The 12,907-nt window shown below is 37.4% G+C and overlaps 2 long non-coding RNA genes across 2 annotated transcripts; both read left to right on the top strand.

The window, feature by feature from the left end:
- The first annotated feature begins 960 nt into the window (after positions 1-960).
- Positions 961-1,841, top strand: LOC140876392 (uncharacterized). Its single transcript, XR_012148778.1, has 3 exons — positions 961-1,081; positions 1,163-1,191; positions 1,271-1,841. It is a non-coding gene; the product is annotated as an uncharacterized lncRNA (long non-coding RNA).
- A 1,817-nt stretch (positions 1,842-3,658) lies between these two features.
- LOC140874727 (uncharacterized) lies at positions 3,659-6,737 on the top strand. The gene is made up of 3 exons (XR_012148205.1): positions 3,659-4,229; positions 6,020-6,075; positions 6,404-6,737. It is a non-coding gene; the product is annotated as an uncharacterized lncRNA (long non-coding RNA).
- The last annotated feature ends 6,170 nt before the right edge of the window (positions 6,738-12,907 follow it).

Here is a 12,907-nt window from a genome sequence, read left to right as displayed (position 1 = left end):
TCCCGAAATTACAAATTTAGGGAATTTTAAAAATAATTAAAAGTCATTAAAATGGCTAAATTTGGATAAAAATGGACTCCTAAAATTATATAAAATTAAATACTAAAAATTTTGAGATAATAAAACTCAAAATAATATTTTAGGGCTCTAAAAAGGCTCATGAAATTAATTGGCTAGAAAGTTGTCATCTCGTCCGTCCACGGTCCCGTCCACGCGATAAAATAATTAAAATACTAAAAATCATAAAAATCACTAATTATGGGTTAAATGCTTAAAAATAAATTAAATCATGCACAAATAATTCACATAATTATTTAACCCATAAATCACAAATTTAAATAATTAAATATCCTAATTATGCATGCGGATTTACGTATTTAAAATACCGGGTGTTACAATATTTGTATATTATAATATATAATTTCAATGGATGCTTAGTAGGTGCGTATTGGGTATGCACGTAAATCCCCGTCGACAAACGCAATAATCTGCAAATTATAATAATCGTGTAAATCGCATTAAACAAACTCATTTATCGACTTCGACTCACCCAAAAAGTAATTACTTCTTTCACATATGAGTCACCTCCATTAACAAACAGAGATGCGGAGTCAGAAAAGAGTAACGAGGGCCTAATGATTTTTAATTATTGAATGAGAGAACGGTGTGGATAAATTATTTAGAAAAATAATTATTATTATAAATTTGTATGATAACGTACTAATAGATGGATTGATAAATTGGTTGATAATGAATAGATTAATTAAATATGTGATTTGTTAGCTTGTTGTTTGGTGTGAATGATTAATTGAATAAGATAATGTGTAGGTTGTTTGTTTAACTTGATAATTCTACGGATTAATATATTTTTTTGCAGGTTTACCTAAAATGCCCTTACTATCTTTTAATTAAAAAAATCGATGATGATATTTTTCAACCACAGTTTCTGAACCTTATCTCCCGTGAGAAGAGTGTGGAACATCCCACTCCACCGATCTTACACCCGCCTTCATCACGCAGCACAACACAGATCATCCAATATCTTGTTTCTTCCTACTGCATCTTTCACGATCTTTAAAAGGTACTCAATATAAATTTTGTCGTCTCTTGCTCATCAATATAGATTTGTATCTGATGTTCTCTGCAAAATTTGGATTGACAGATCCATCCGAGAAGAGGGGTTTTCCAACGGTAGGTTAGTTAATCTACGGAATCATGTGATTCCTTACATTCACGGTCATTAGTCCTTATGATTTCTTTACATTCACAGATCCATCCGAGAAGAGGGGCTTTGTGGACAGTGAAGGATGCAAACAACCGAGCTTCGAAAAACTAATAGATGCAGTGTCGATTTCCATAATTCTTCTGCTAGCAGTTTTTCACGTACAAAAATATCTATTCATTTCTCCCACAAACAAAAAAACATATTAACCAGAGCAATGAAAATTAGTCAATCCAATACGTTCTTGTACCAAAAAAATAAAAAGGATCAAATATGGAAAAATTGAATATATACTATCAAATCTCAGCCCACACAGAGCTTATACGCAGCTATTATATCAATGACGTGTGGAAGAAGAGCGATCAATAATTTTCAGTTTCTCAGCAACATGATGCATACCGAATTTCTGCGAGTTACTCACCTATCTTAACGAATATCTTGATTTGTAGACACCATTTTATCGCATAATACTTTTCAGATTCAGATCCAGATCTGAAAATATGAGCACGCATCCAAATATGTAAGTTGGAATACTCAGGGGCAATTTGGTAATGTTTGACCATAATCCAGTTCACTGTTGGATTCACAAACCTGACGAGATGTCGGGATCTATTCTCCATCTTCCACAGTAAAATGTCCCGGGGCTTCGGGATTGGGCGGAAGGTACAAGTGAGGAGAGAAACATGGGATAGTCCATCTATCCTAAATGTCAATAAGCAAAATTGAGGGGGACAAGTGCAATTCGGTCCGTGTTGCGAAACAAACATTTTGCAGAACTTCCATGTGCGTGAAAATTTAAATGATATTCTTGAATTTAAAACCATTGTGGGAACTAAAGCTTAAAAAAAATAAACAAAACAAAACGACAATACATCTATTACCACTTAAATATATTCTCTATAAATTTACTTGTTTAGGCCGCCGATCGCGTATTTATTGTTGAAGAATTTAGTACGTAACTACACTCTAATTAACTCACATTACCAGATTCATTAATTATATTTGTATATAATTTAGTAGGTGCATGTGAGTTCATCGTGTGGTCATGAACCCTCGGGCCCCCATGAGCTCTTACGTTGTCCACTCGTTCCCTTAATTTTTATCGACCTCTGAATTGCTACGAAATTGAACTCCTCAAAATAAAAATTATATTATATACAAAAGATGGAGTCAACCTAGTAATCAATAACATTTAATATTCAATTTTGAGATGATTAAAATCTCATTTCGTTGATTTAAATTTCGGAGTTTTAAGTTTAATTTGCTTCCATCGATCTTAATTCACTATTGGATTTATAATGTATAAGCAGCAAAGGCTTGAATCTAAATCGGAGTGTGTGGATCATATAAATCCATGCATCAAATTTATTAGTTGTTTGTCGATATCAATTTGAGATATATATATACAATGTGGATAAACAAAAGCTAGCCAAACTGATCGATAATTTAAGGGAAAATTACAAAGTTAGTTCTGTATGTTTGTTATTTTGCGATTTTGGTTTTCTATGTTTTCACATTTCAGTTTTAGTCCTGCATGTTCTGATTTTTTGTAATTTCGATCCTTTTTATTCGAAAATACTTACGTGACACTGTACACGTCGGCTCCACATCAGCACTAAATTGGTGCCACGTCAGCGCCACATCGAAAAAAGGACTAAAATTGCCAAAAAAATAAAGAGAGCAGACTAAAACTGAAATCTGAAAATATAAAAAACTGAATTCGCAAAGTGACAAACATACAGGACCAAAAAAGCAATTTTTCCATAATTTAATTAGGAGAAATTATATGATTAAGTAGGTGTTAGTGGAAATTATATATTAAAATTAGATTGAAAATTATTGTGATGGTGATGTGATGATATTTTAATTTTTGATTATCTAATGGATGACATATTTATTTTTGGACATTTCTCAATTGAAGATCTATAAATAGACCTCAACATTTTATAAGTGTTTGGTTTGATATATATTTTGAGTTTTAGAGTTTTTAGTTTTTACCATAATTTTTACTTTTCACAACACGTTATCAGCACGATCGCTCGAAGGTTCTCTATAATTTTCGACGCTCCAAAATACAAAGAGAAGACAAAAATATTTAACAAGTAAGTATATTTATTTTATTGTTTATTTATTTGTTGTGTATATATTTAATATATAATATCATATTATTATCAGACATAAAAAATTTTTTTAAAGTTTTTTAAAAAACTTGTTATAAATCGTGGGAGGATGTTAAGACGACCTTCACTACAACAAAAATGATTTTTCGCAGCGTAATATCCACAGCGTGCAATAAAAGCATGCCGTCAATTATATTATTTGCGACGTGCACGTTTTTGTGCGCTGCTAATATTAGTACAGTTATATATACAACGGCTTGCACAAAAAACACGCGGTAGATAGGCTTTTCAGCGGCGTACTTTTTGTGAGCTGTTAAAATTCATTTTTCTCGGCTGATTATGTGCGCCATTAATGAACTTTAACAATTTTTTTTTCAGCGCAACTTACAAGCACGCTGCCAATTCTCCAAATCTCATTCAATTCTATAGCACCAAATCGAAAACCCAAAGCAACTCACAGAGTTTCTAGAACGAAGAAACCCAACCCAGTTCCCAAACGCATCGGTACCTCCCCAAATCGTTGAACCCTTGTTCTCCTTCATTTTTCGCCGCCACCTCTGCCTCTTATCTGCCGGAAATCAGCCAGCAACTGCCGTGAGTTGTAGCTCTTGTCTTGTAGATTTGATTTCTATGCTCAATCGCGAGTTTTCAGCTTGAATCGATGATGTTCTTGCGATTTAAAACCCCCTGGTTTTGATCACGATTTTAATGTATTTCGAAGCTAGCCCAGCCATTATCCCGAATTTCTAGCCGAGAACGAAGCCGTATTTGAGCGACCCTCCTTTCAATTACTGTTCATCTTGATTTCAACCAGTTTTTGGTTTGATTTTTGGCTTTTTCGATCTCTATTCCAGCTCCTTACATCGCCTTTCAAAGGCTATCCCGAGGTAAAATTTTTCCCTTCAAATTTAATTCGTTTTTGGTTCTTAAATTCCTTGGAATATGACGTCCATTACAGATTCAAAAGTTTGCAACTTTATATGACGTCCCTTGCGGATTCTTTCTTGGGCCAGTTTTATGCCATCAGATTTGAATCCATGATTTAACAGGTCCAGATTATTTTAGGCATTCATGTGAATAAAAGTGAGTATTTGATCAATGTAATCTTTGTTAAATTGGGATATGATCTTTGTGGCAACATGAATGTGACTGGAAAATCTCCACCTAGTTGTTGAATCTAGATTACATTGTTTCAAGAAAATGTTGCTAAGATATCTATCAAGGATAGGATATTAGTTTTCAATCCAGTAGAACAAAAATGATGAAAATAACATGTATTATTTCTTCTTCTTCGTTGGTTCTCAATCTCTGTTTTTTCTATACTGCCATTTACCAAATGCTGTAAAATTTATGATTGTATATTGCACTGAAGTTCTATGATTGTATACACTATGATATGTTGGCTTTTCTTGAATATGTATTGCACCTATTATTGACAGATGATGTTGCATCCTTGGGTGTTCCAAAGATCTTTAATATTATAAACATGTGTCCTTTTAATTCTACAGAAGTTCATGTTTTTTTTATTAGTTTTTGTTGTTAATTCTTAGAAATATAGAATAAAAGTTATGAAAATACTTCAATTTTTTATGTTAATGCTTAGAAATAAAAGAAAAGGTAAATATACTTGAATGGAGTGAAGTGATGGGTATCAATTTTGGCACTTGGAAGCAGCGAAAGTTCGTACAAATCATGTATAATTTAAAAGGAAATTAAAAATCTCGTAGAACTAAAAGTTTGCCATTGTTTTAAAAATTGTAGATTTTAATATTAATAAATTAGTGTAAATTTAGGTGAGTGGAAGCCAGCCGAGTTAATTAAGCTTCTAGTTTTAGTCCCATATTTCGGTATTCATTTCTCATAAATTCATTTCAAGTGTTATGGAATGATGAGTGATTTTATAACCAAATTTGTACATATGGTATGTTCACGATTCAAGTGAAGTGAATTCTTGATAATTTAAATTTTGTAACTTTTGAATTGATGTCCCTGTTTTTTTTTTTAAAAAAAATATTAGCTACCCATTTAACATGAGGGTGAATCCTTCGTGAGTTCTTTTTCCAAATAATGAATTAATTGTTCTGTGTTGTGCATGAGGCTATTGTTATTGTAAAACTGCTGCTGAATCCTAAAGGCACGTGAGAGAAGGCGATGGTTTGGCTTTTTTCACTTACTTCCATTGATAATAAAAATATTTAAACACCTGAACAAATTTGTTCTACTGTCGTCAGTCTCTTTTTCCTCGCTCCAAAATTCCAAGGAAAAGCCTGGAAATGTGTTTTTGTGATGATTGTAACTGCTTCCACAATTGAGTTCATGAGCTAAAGAATTTTTTCAAAGTTGTGTTCCAGCTGCATACCGAGTTAACGTAATGGAATGGTCCTTTGACTAACTAGAATCTAAATTTAGTCGTGTCCATGCATCTTAATAAATTTGAGAGAATAATCCATCTTATAGGCACTTGGTTACTGACACTTTTTGTTGTGATATATTGTAATGGAATGCAGAATTGAGTGTACTATTTTAAGCAGAAGGTTGCATACCTTCCTGAAGGAATGAGTTCTTAAAACATTGTAATGGCCTTCCCATTGCGTTGATCATATTGCATAAATTTTCTAAACTTTTTATTTGGTTTTGATTCTTCTGGTCCTAACAAACCAATTTATGCTATTTGCAGATCCGGAGAATCCTCGATTGGAGAACACTGGGATAACATTATGATTTGGCATCAAGGTTTACTTCTCGTTGTTAAGTTTATATTCACCATTTTTTCCTGTTTTTATTTAGTGAAGAGCCTTCAGTCATTTTAATTACCTTTTGACTTGCATCTCAAGATCTTTCGTCATCGTCATCGTCATCGTCATCGTCATCAGCATGTGTTTTATGATGCTAGTGTAATAAATTATATTTCTTCATTGAATAATTCAACTACTGTGTTAATTTTGCGCAAATGCAACTATTTTGAATTTTTTCCTTCTCTTTGACCTTTTTTCAAAGAAAATACTCTTTTTTTAACACTTAACTTTTCTTTTCTTTCTTTTTTTTTTTAAATTTTCTGCAGGTGCAAGGAATTTCTTAAATTTTTGCAGCACATTGTTCTTGGTGGATTTTTTTGGAAAGTTTGGGTTGATAAGATTTTGGTGGAGAAGCTGATGAAATGAGAATTCTTGATGACGCTTTAGGGAGCACCGTCGCATGATTATCTAAATTTGTAGTCTTGTGTGATTGATATAGATTAGCTAGTTTGTTGAGATATTTTGTATCGTGTTTTGGTTAGTATGATGAAGAAACTCGTGTATTAACTCTGCGATTGGATTAGACTTGAAATTGTGCTTAGTTTGTTGTAAAAATTTGGGTCTTTTGTTTTAATGAATGAAATTGAAAGTTTTTGTTTATTTATTCGTTTTCATTTCTTCATTTAGTTTATTGAAGTTTCGTACATTTATGTGCTGCCAATAATTTATTTCGCAGCTTGCGAGTGCACGCTGTCAATAGTTTTTCGCGGCGTGCAGTGCAAGTTGTTGATACATCTTTCCGCAGCAGACAATGCGTGCTGCTGATTTCCTTTTCTGCAGCGTGCCTGGCATGCGGTTGATGTTACTTTCTGCAGTGTGCATTGCGTGTTGTTGATGTTATTTTCCGCAGCGTGCATCGTGCACTGTTGATATTACTGTCCGCAGCGTGCATTGCGCGCTGTCAATAACTTTGAATTTTCAACAGCTTTGAGTTGTGCAGCATGCACTGCACGCTGCGAAAAGCCGTTTTTGTTGTAGTGATCCCACACTCCCAGTAAGGGATACGACAAGTATAAAAGCCTCTGAAGTTTTAAAATAATAACGTGATATGATTATACATTATTGCTTATATAATTTTATTGTGTAATTATATTTGTATAATTTCATGTTATTATATAAGAGGCTGTTTATGACACCGACCTTATAATAACGTGATATGATTATACATTACTGCTTATATAATTTTATTGTCTAATTATATTTGTATAATTTCATGTTATTATATAAGAGGCTGTTTATGACACTGACCTTATAATAACGTGATATGATATATATTTATTATGTATATATACTAACTATATCAATATATAATTTTATGTTATTATATAAGAGGTTGTCTAGGACACTAACCTTATAATAACGTGATATGATATATATTTTATTGCGTATAATTAATTATGATTATCATTATATGCATCACATGATTATCACGAATTTTTATTCAACACATACTCGATTTTTTTCTTACCCCCAACGGTAACAAACGACTAGTTTTTGCCCTATAAATATGTTCACTCAAACTCATTTTCAATCACACCAAATTCACTCTTTCTTTCAAAATAATTTCTCCTCAATTTTTCGAAGATGAAGATGATGACATTTATAAGGCTATTTGTAGTAGCCCGTAACCAAAATCAATAATTAAGGAATTAAACATAATTACTTGGGTAAAGTTCGAAAGCTCCGAAGGTGAGTTCGGAAGCTCCGATCAGGATCGGAAGCTCCGAACAGGATCGGAAGCTCCGATCGATATTACGTCAGGCATGACGTGTGGCAAGATCGGAAGCTCCGATCAGGACCGGAAGCTCCGATCACCCCTATTCGGAATCAACAAGTGATATTTTGACACGTGGCAGATCAGGATCTTCGGAAGCTCCGATGGCAGGATCGGACGTTCCGATCGAGGTTCGGACGTTCCGATCAAGGATCGGAAGTTCCGATCGTTGTCTATAAATAGAAGGCCGAGGCTTCACTTTCATTTGCCAATTCCGAGTTCTCCTTTCCTTTCTAGTCCTTTTGGAGCTGTTCTAGTCTTCTTAGGCTTGGTCCGAAGGTCGGCGAGGCGTTCGGTAGTCGTAGCGGAGTTGTGCTCAAGTTCTGGAGGCATCGACATCAAAGGGCTAACGACGGACGAAGGTATAGCTTTTGCTTCCTATAAATATTTAGGAGTATGCAATAGCTTAGTTAAGGCTTTTAGAGCACTTTAATGATTGTAGTATCATTTGGCAGTGTAGAGCAGACTATAGGCGTGGACCTAGAGTTGGTAGAGCTTGCACTGTTTTGAGGTACGAAAGTACTGTTCGAGATATCCTGACTGAGTATGCATGTATTATGTGACTGCATGATTTATATGCCATGATATTATGCTGCATTCATTTGCATCTTGCTGTATCTCTTTCGAGATGTCTGTTAGTAGGGTTGTACCCTATCCTGTTAGTGGATGGACTTCCATCGATTTGGGTCCGGCGTATCCACGGTTATCTCGGTATGGGAGCCACCTCCTGAAGCGACGGCACAACGTGATACATACCAGGGCCCGGTCTGTCTCTGTTATCTGATCCTTGACCTCGAGTCTATAGGGAGTTCACTTTGCATGCATGTATACTCATACTCTCGCACTGAGCGTTTTATGCTCACGTCTCGTACTCTGTATTTTCTGGACACCCTATTCCATGGGGCAGGTTTGCGATTGGACGAGGAGGGTGGATCCAGGAGGGGCTAGTCAGTGGTTGGCCAGCTGGAGCTTCGCTTAGGTTTTATTACTGTTGTTTTGGGTTTTTACAGCTATTCGATTTGGTTGTATATTATTGGATAAATTACAGATTCCTGTACTTGGGGTTGTAAATTATTTATGGTTTCCGCAGTTTTATTCTGATATCTGTTTAATTAAGTTAATTGCATGCCTAAGTTCTGTTTAGTAGGTGATCCGGGTAAGGGTCACTACATTTATGGTATCAGATCATGCAAAAGAATTCTTGGGATTTAGTCTCATCTTGAGGTATTTTTGTAGATGTCAAATCGTGACGACCAGAGTTCTCATGGCAGTGTTGGTGGGCGTTGGGGTGATGCCGACCGGGAGCCTCATCGAGAACGGCGTCATCGTCATCATGAAGACGAGCGTTTCACTGTACGTCGATTCTTAGCTATGGGTCCTAAGCCCTTAGTTGGAGGTGAGTCTCCGAAGAATGCGGAGAACTGGTTAGACCGCATGGAGACGACTTTTCAGACTTTCCAATGCACCGAGGAGCAGAAGGTGGAGACCCTTGGCTATCTTCTGGATGGGCGTGCGCGTAGGTGGTGGAGGTTTACTTCTGCACCTTTTGTTGCGGCGAGAGGAGTGGCCACCTGGGCCGAGTTCCGCACAGCTTTCCAAAAGCGGTATTTTCCTCCTGCGCTCCGTCAGTCGAAGGCAGGCGAGTTACTGAGTCTGCGACAGGGAGCCATGTCTATCGATGAGTATCAGCAGAGGTTCTTTGATCTGCTATCCTATTGTCCCGAGATTGCTGATAGCTCAGAGATGAAGTATAATCTGTTGTTGGGATCGGTTCAGAGGGTAGAGGGGGGGTGAATACACTCTGAAACTTTTCTTCTTCTTCTTTAAAATGATCAAGTGAGGTTTAGTTCACTTAATCAGTTTTCTCAACTTCTAAAACGTTTTGAACAACTTAAATAGTGCGGAAATAGTTCAGAGGTTTTAGTGATGCAAAGTTTATAATGCAATGTATGAGCATGATGTAAGATAAATGGCAGTAAATGCTAAAGCACGATTTTATGGAAGTTCGAAGGCTTAATCCTTCTACGTCTCCCCTTCTTCCACTTAGGAAGGAATTCACTAGAAGACTTTGGTTATTACAACGTCTTGTAATACACCCACTTCAGACTTAGGACTTATCCAATGCCTAATCCGAAACTCCTAGATTTACACAGATAAGATTCTCAGTTCTTATCAGACTGGTGGAAGCTTTCAGAGCAGCTTCAAGTCTCTTCAACACTGAGTATAGTTGAGTTGAGCTTCTCAGACTGCAGAGCGGTCGAGAGGCTTGAAAACCCTAGGATGATCCTTGACGATCAGATATGTGAACTGTAGGCGAGGGTTTATTTGAGCAGCAGATGAATGATCTTGTAAGTGTGCTCAAGTATATCAGATGAGGACTTCTGATATTAGTCAAGTGATTGAAATTTTTCTGAGTTGCTTGTCTCTCTTCGTTGTCTCGTATCACTTGTTGTTGTTCTTGTTGTTGTTCTCTTTTTGAGCAATCTTCCCTTTATATAGGTCAATCATCAACGTCTTTATTTTGAACGTTCTGATGCTGCATTGAATGCACATTTAATGCTCATAAATGCATTGATGATTCTGCATGAGGATCGTACACTGCAGACAACTTCCAGGGTCCAAAACTGGAATAAACGGTCGAATGCTTTATCTGCAGTCATTCTGTGTTTTTGCCATTTTGGTACAACCTGTTGTCTTGATTTGCAGGAGTCAACAAATCTTCTGAAACGCCGGTTCTGCTTTTAATAAAGGATCCTGCAAAGAACATCTTGTCACAGGTACTTGTCTCGAGATATCTAGATAGGCAGTTGGCATTCTACCGGTAGAGATATTTGTCCTCTGCTGGTTTGAATAACCAGTCGATAAGCTTGTGACTTCAACCGGTCGAGAGATAAAAGCGGTTGACAAGCTTCCGGTAGATAGATTTATCCTCTGCTGGTTTTGATAGCCAGTCGATAGGCTTGTGATTTCAGCCGGTCGAGAGCAAAGGCGGTTGACAAGCTTCCGGTAGAAGTTGTAGTAGATTCCTGAAATACAATGGTTGGCAGCACATTCCTATACAATGAGTTGTTGTTTGTTATCACCAAAATATCGGATTCAACAATTTCCCCCTTTTTGGTGATGACAAAACTTAAGTGCTCCAAGAACAATATGAAAGCATTAAAATGAACTTCATTGAGAGAATGAATTTCATTAAGTACAATAAGCATTTTTATTACACCTACAGAAAAAAAATAAGATGCGGCTGCGATAAGTAAAGAAGAGATAAGTTGTTCATCTTTTGAACCAACTGGCTCCTCCTGACCTATCGCCTTCTCTTCTTCTTCTGTCGGCTTCTTCTTTTCTTCTGGACTCTTCTTCACGTCTTCTTGCCTCTGCTGCTCTACGTTGCTCTTCTTCCCCCTTTTTGGCATCACCTTGGTTGAGCCGAAGGATGACCTCAGTGAGTTGAGTGCCAAGGCAGGCTTGCATAGTGTCTATTTTTGCATCGATTTGAGCAAGTAGAGTGGCTTGCATAGTGTCCATCCGATCATTCAACTGCTTATGAAGGCGATTTTCGGATCGGATAACTTGTTCGGAGACGGTAGAGAGCGTGTTGATTTGAGTGCGATGATGATTAGTGATCTCTGTGGACAGACGAGCAAGGTCTCGAGACACGGTCTCGAAATGCCGAATCATCGTCTGGCGTGAATTATCGACCGATAAGGATGAGTTTGTTATGTCTTGAGAGAAGGACCTAACCATTTGCATGAGCTCATGAAGCCGATTTATCAAGGTATGATCTAGAGCTGCGGCCATGGCTTCAATTAAAGAATCATCAGTCTGAATCATTTGCCCTTCTGAGTCATTTCTTGGTGAAACCGGGCTAGACTCACGATGATGTGGTGCGGGTGAACTTGCTGGAGAGCTACCCGATGGACCTTCCAATAATGGTACAGTTGGAGATGTAATAGTTTCGACTGCAGCCAATATGGTTGGTGGAGTACCAGGATCAGCACTTGGTTCATCCATAATGAGATCTTCCATAAACTTTTCAGTAGATGGAGACGGTTGAAGTGCTGGATCAGCATCAGTCACTTGCTGTTCTGGAGATGCAGGTGATACAATAGTGCTTGATATCTCCGTTGGGGGCACTGTTGCTTCACTACTGCAAGGAGCCTCTGTCACAGAGGTGACAGGTATCTCTTGTGCAACCACTTCTAAAACATCTTGTGAATGACCGGGAGAAGTGTGAGCGGTCATCACGGGAGAGGAGTGAGCAATCACAACTGCTTCCGGTTGAGTAACTGCTTGGACTGCGGTTGAGGAGGGGTCGACCGATGAAGATGCTGCTACACTCGATCTTAGAGCATATGATTGAAAGAGGTCAGCAGTGATGAGATCGGTCAGAATCCCATCTGAAGAAGGGAGAGCATAGACGTCTTCTTCACCCTGATCTTGGGTGAGAAAGGTTTTCATCATCACTTGTGCTTCCAGCACATAAGCTTGCAAACAGGCTGCTGAAGCTGGTGTTTTGACATTGTTGAGAGCTTGGAAGTGCTGAAGTAGTTGAGTGATTTGACGTAGACTATCCTGTAGTCCAGTCAAAATCACAAAGTCATCGGCAGCGGTAGGACTCTTGGATTTGAAATTCTTGACACGCTCACTAATTAGCAGTGATAGCAGGCTTCCTCGAAGCTTCAAGTCTATGAGATGTCTTCTTCCCAGAGCCTCCACGATGTCTTCAGTATCAGCAAATAGAAGCATCTTCTGCTCAATGACGTTTAGAGATTTCCATTTAGGAAATATTTGAGCGAGTGTCAAGTGAGTGCGGGAGTGATGCCATCTGTCAAAACGTTGTAGATGACGCTTGACAGTACGGAGCACGTGAGAGATGATCATATTGAGTTCTATCGTAGCTGCTGGTTGAGCCTTGGGTGTGTAGATCATCACACCTTTCCCTTTGTCTTTGGGATCAGCTAGAGTGACCTCAGGAGCTGATGAGGCACCTTCCCGG

The sequence above is a fragment of the Henckelia pumila genome, chromosome 1 (genome assembly GCF_033568475.1).
Source record: "Henckelia pumila isolate YLH828 chromosome 1, ASM3356847v2, whole genome shotgun sequence".
Taxonomy (NCBI): Eukaryota; Viridiplantae; Streptophyta; class Magnoliopsida; order Lamiales; family Gesneriaceae; genus Henckelia; species Henckelia pumila.
The sequence above is the reverse complement of the archived record's forward strand: the minus strand, read 5'-3'. Positions and strand labels throughout refer to the sequence as shown.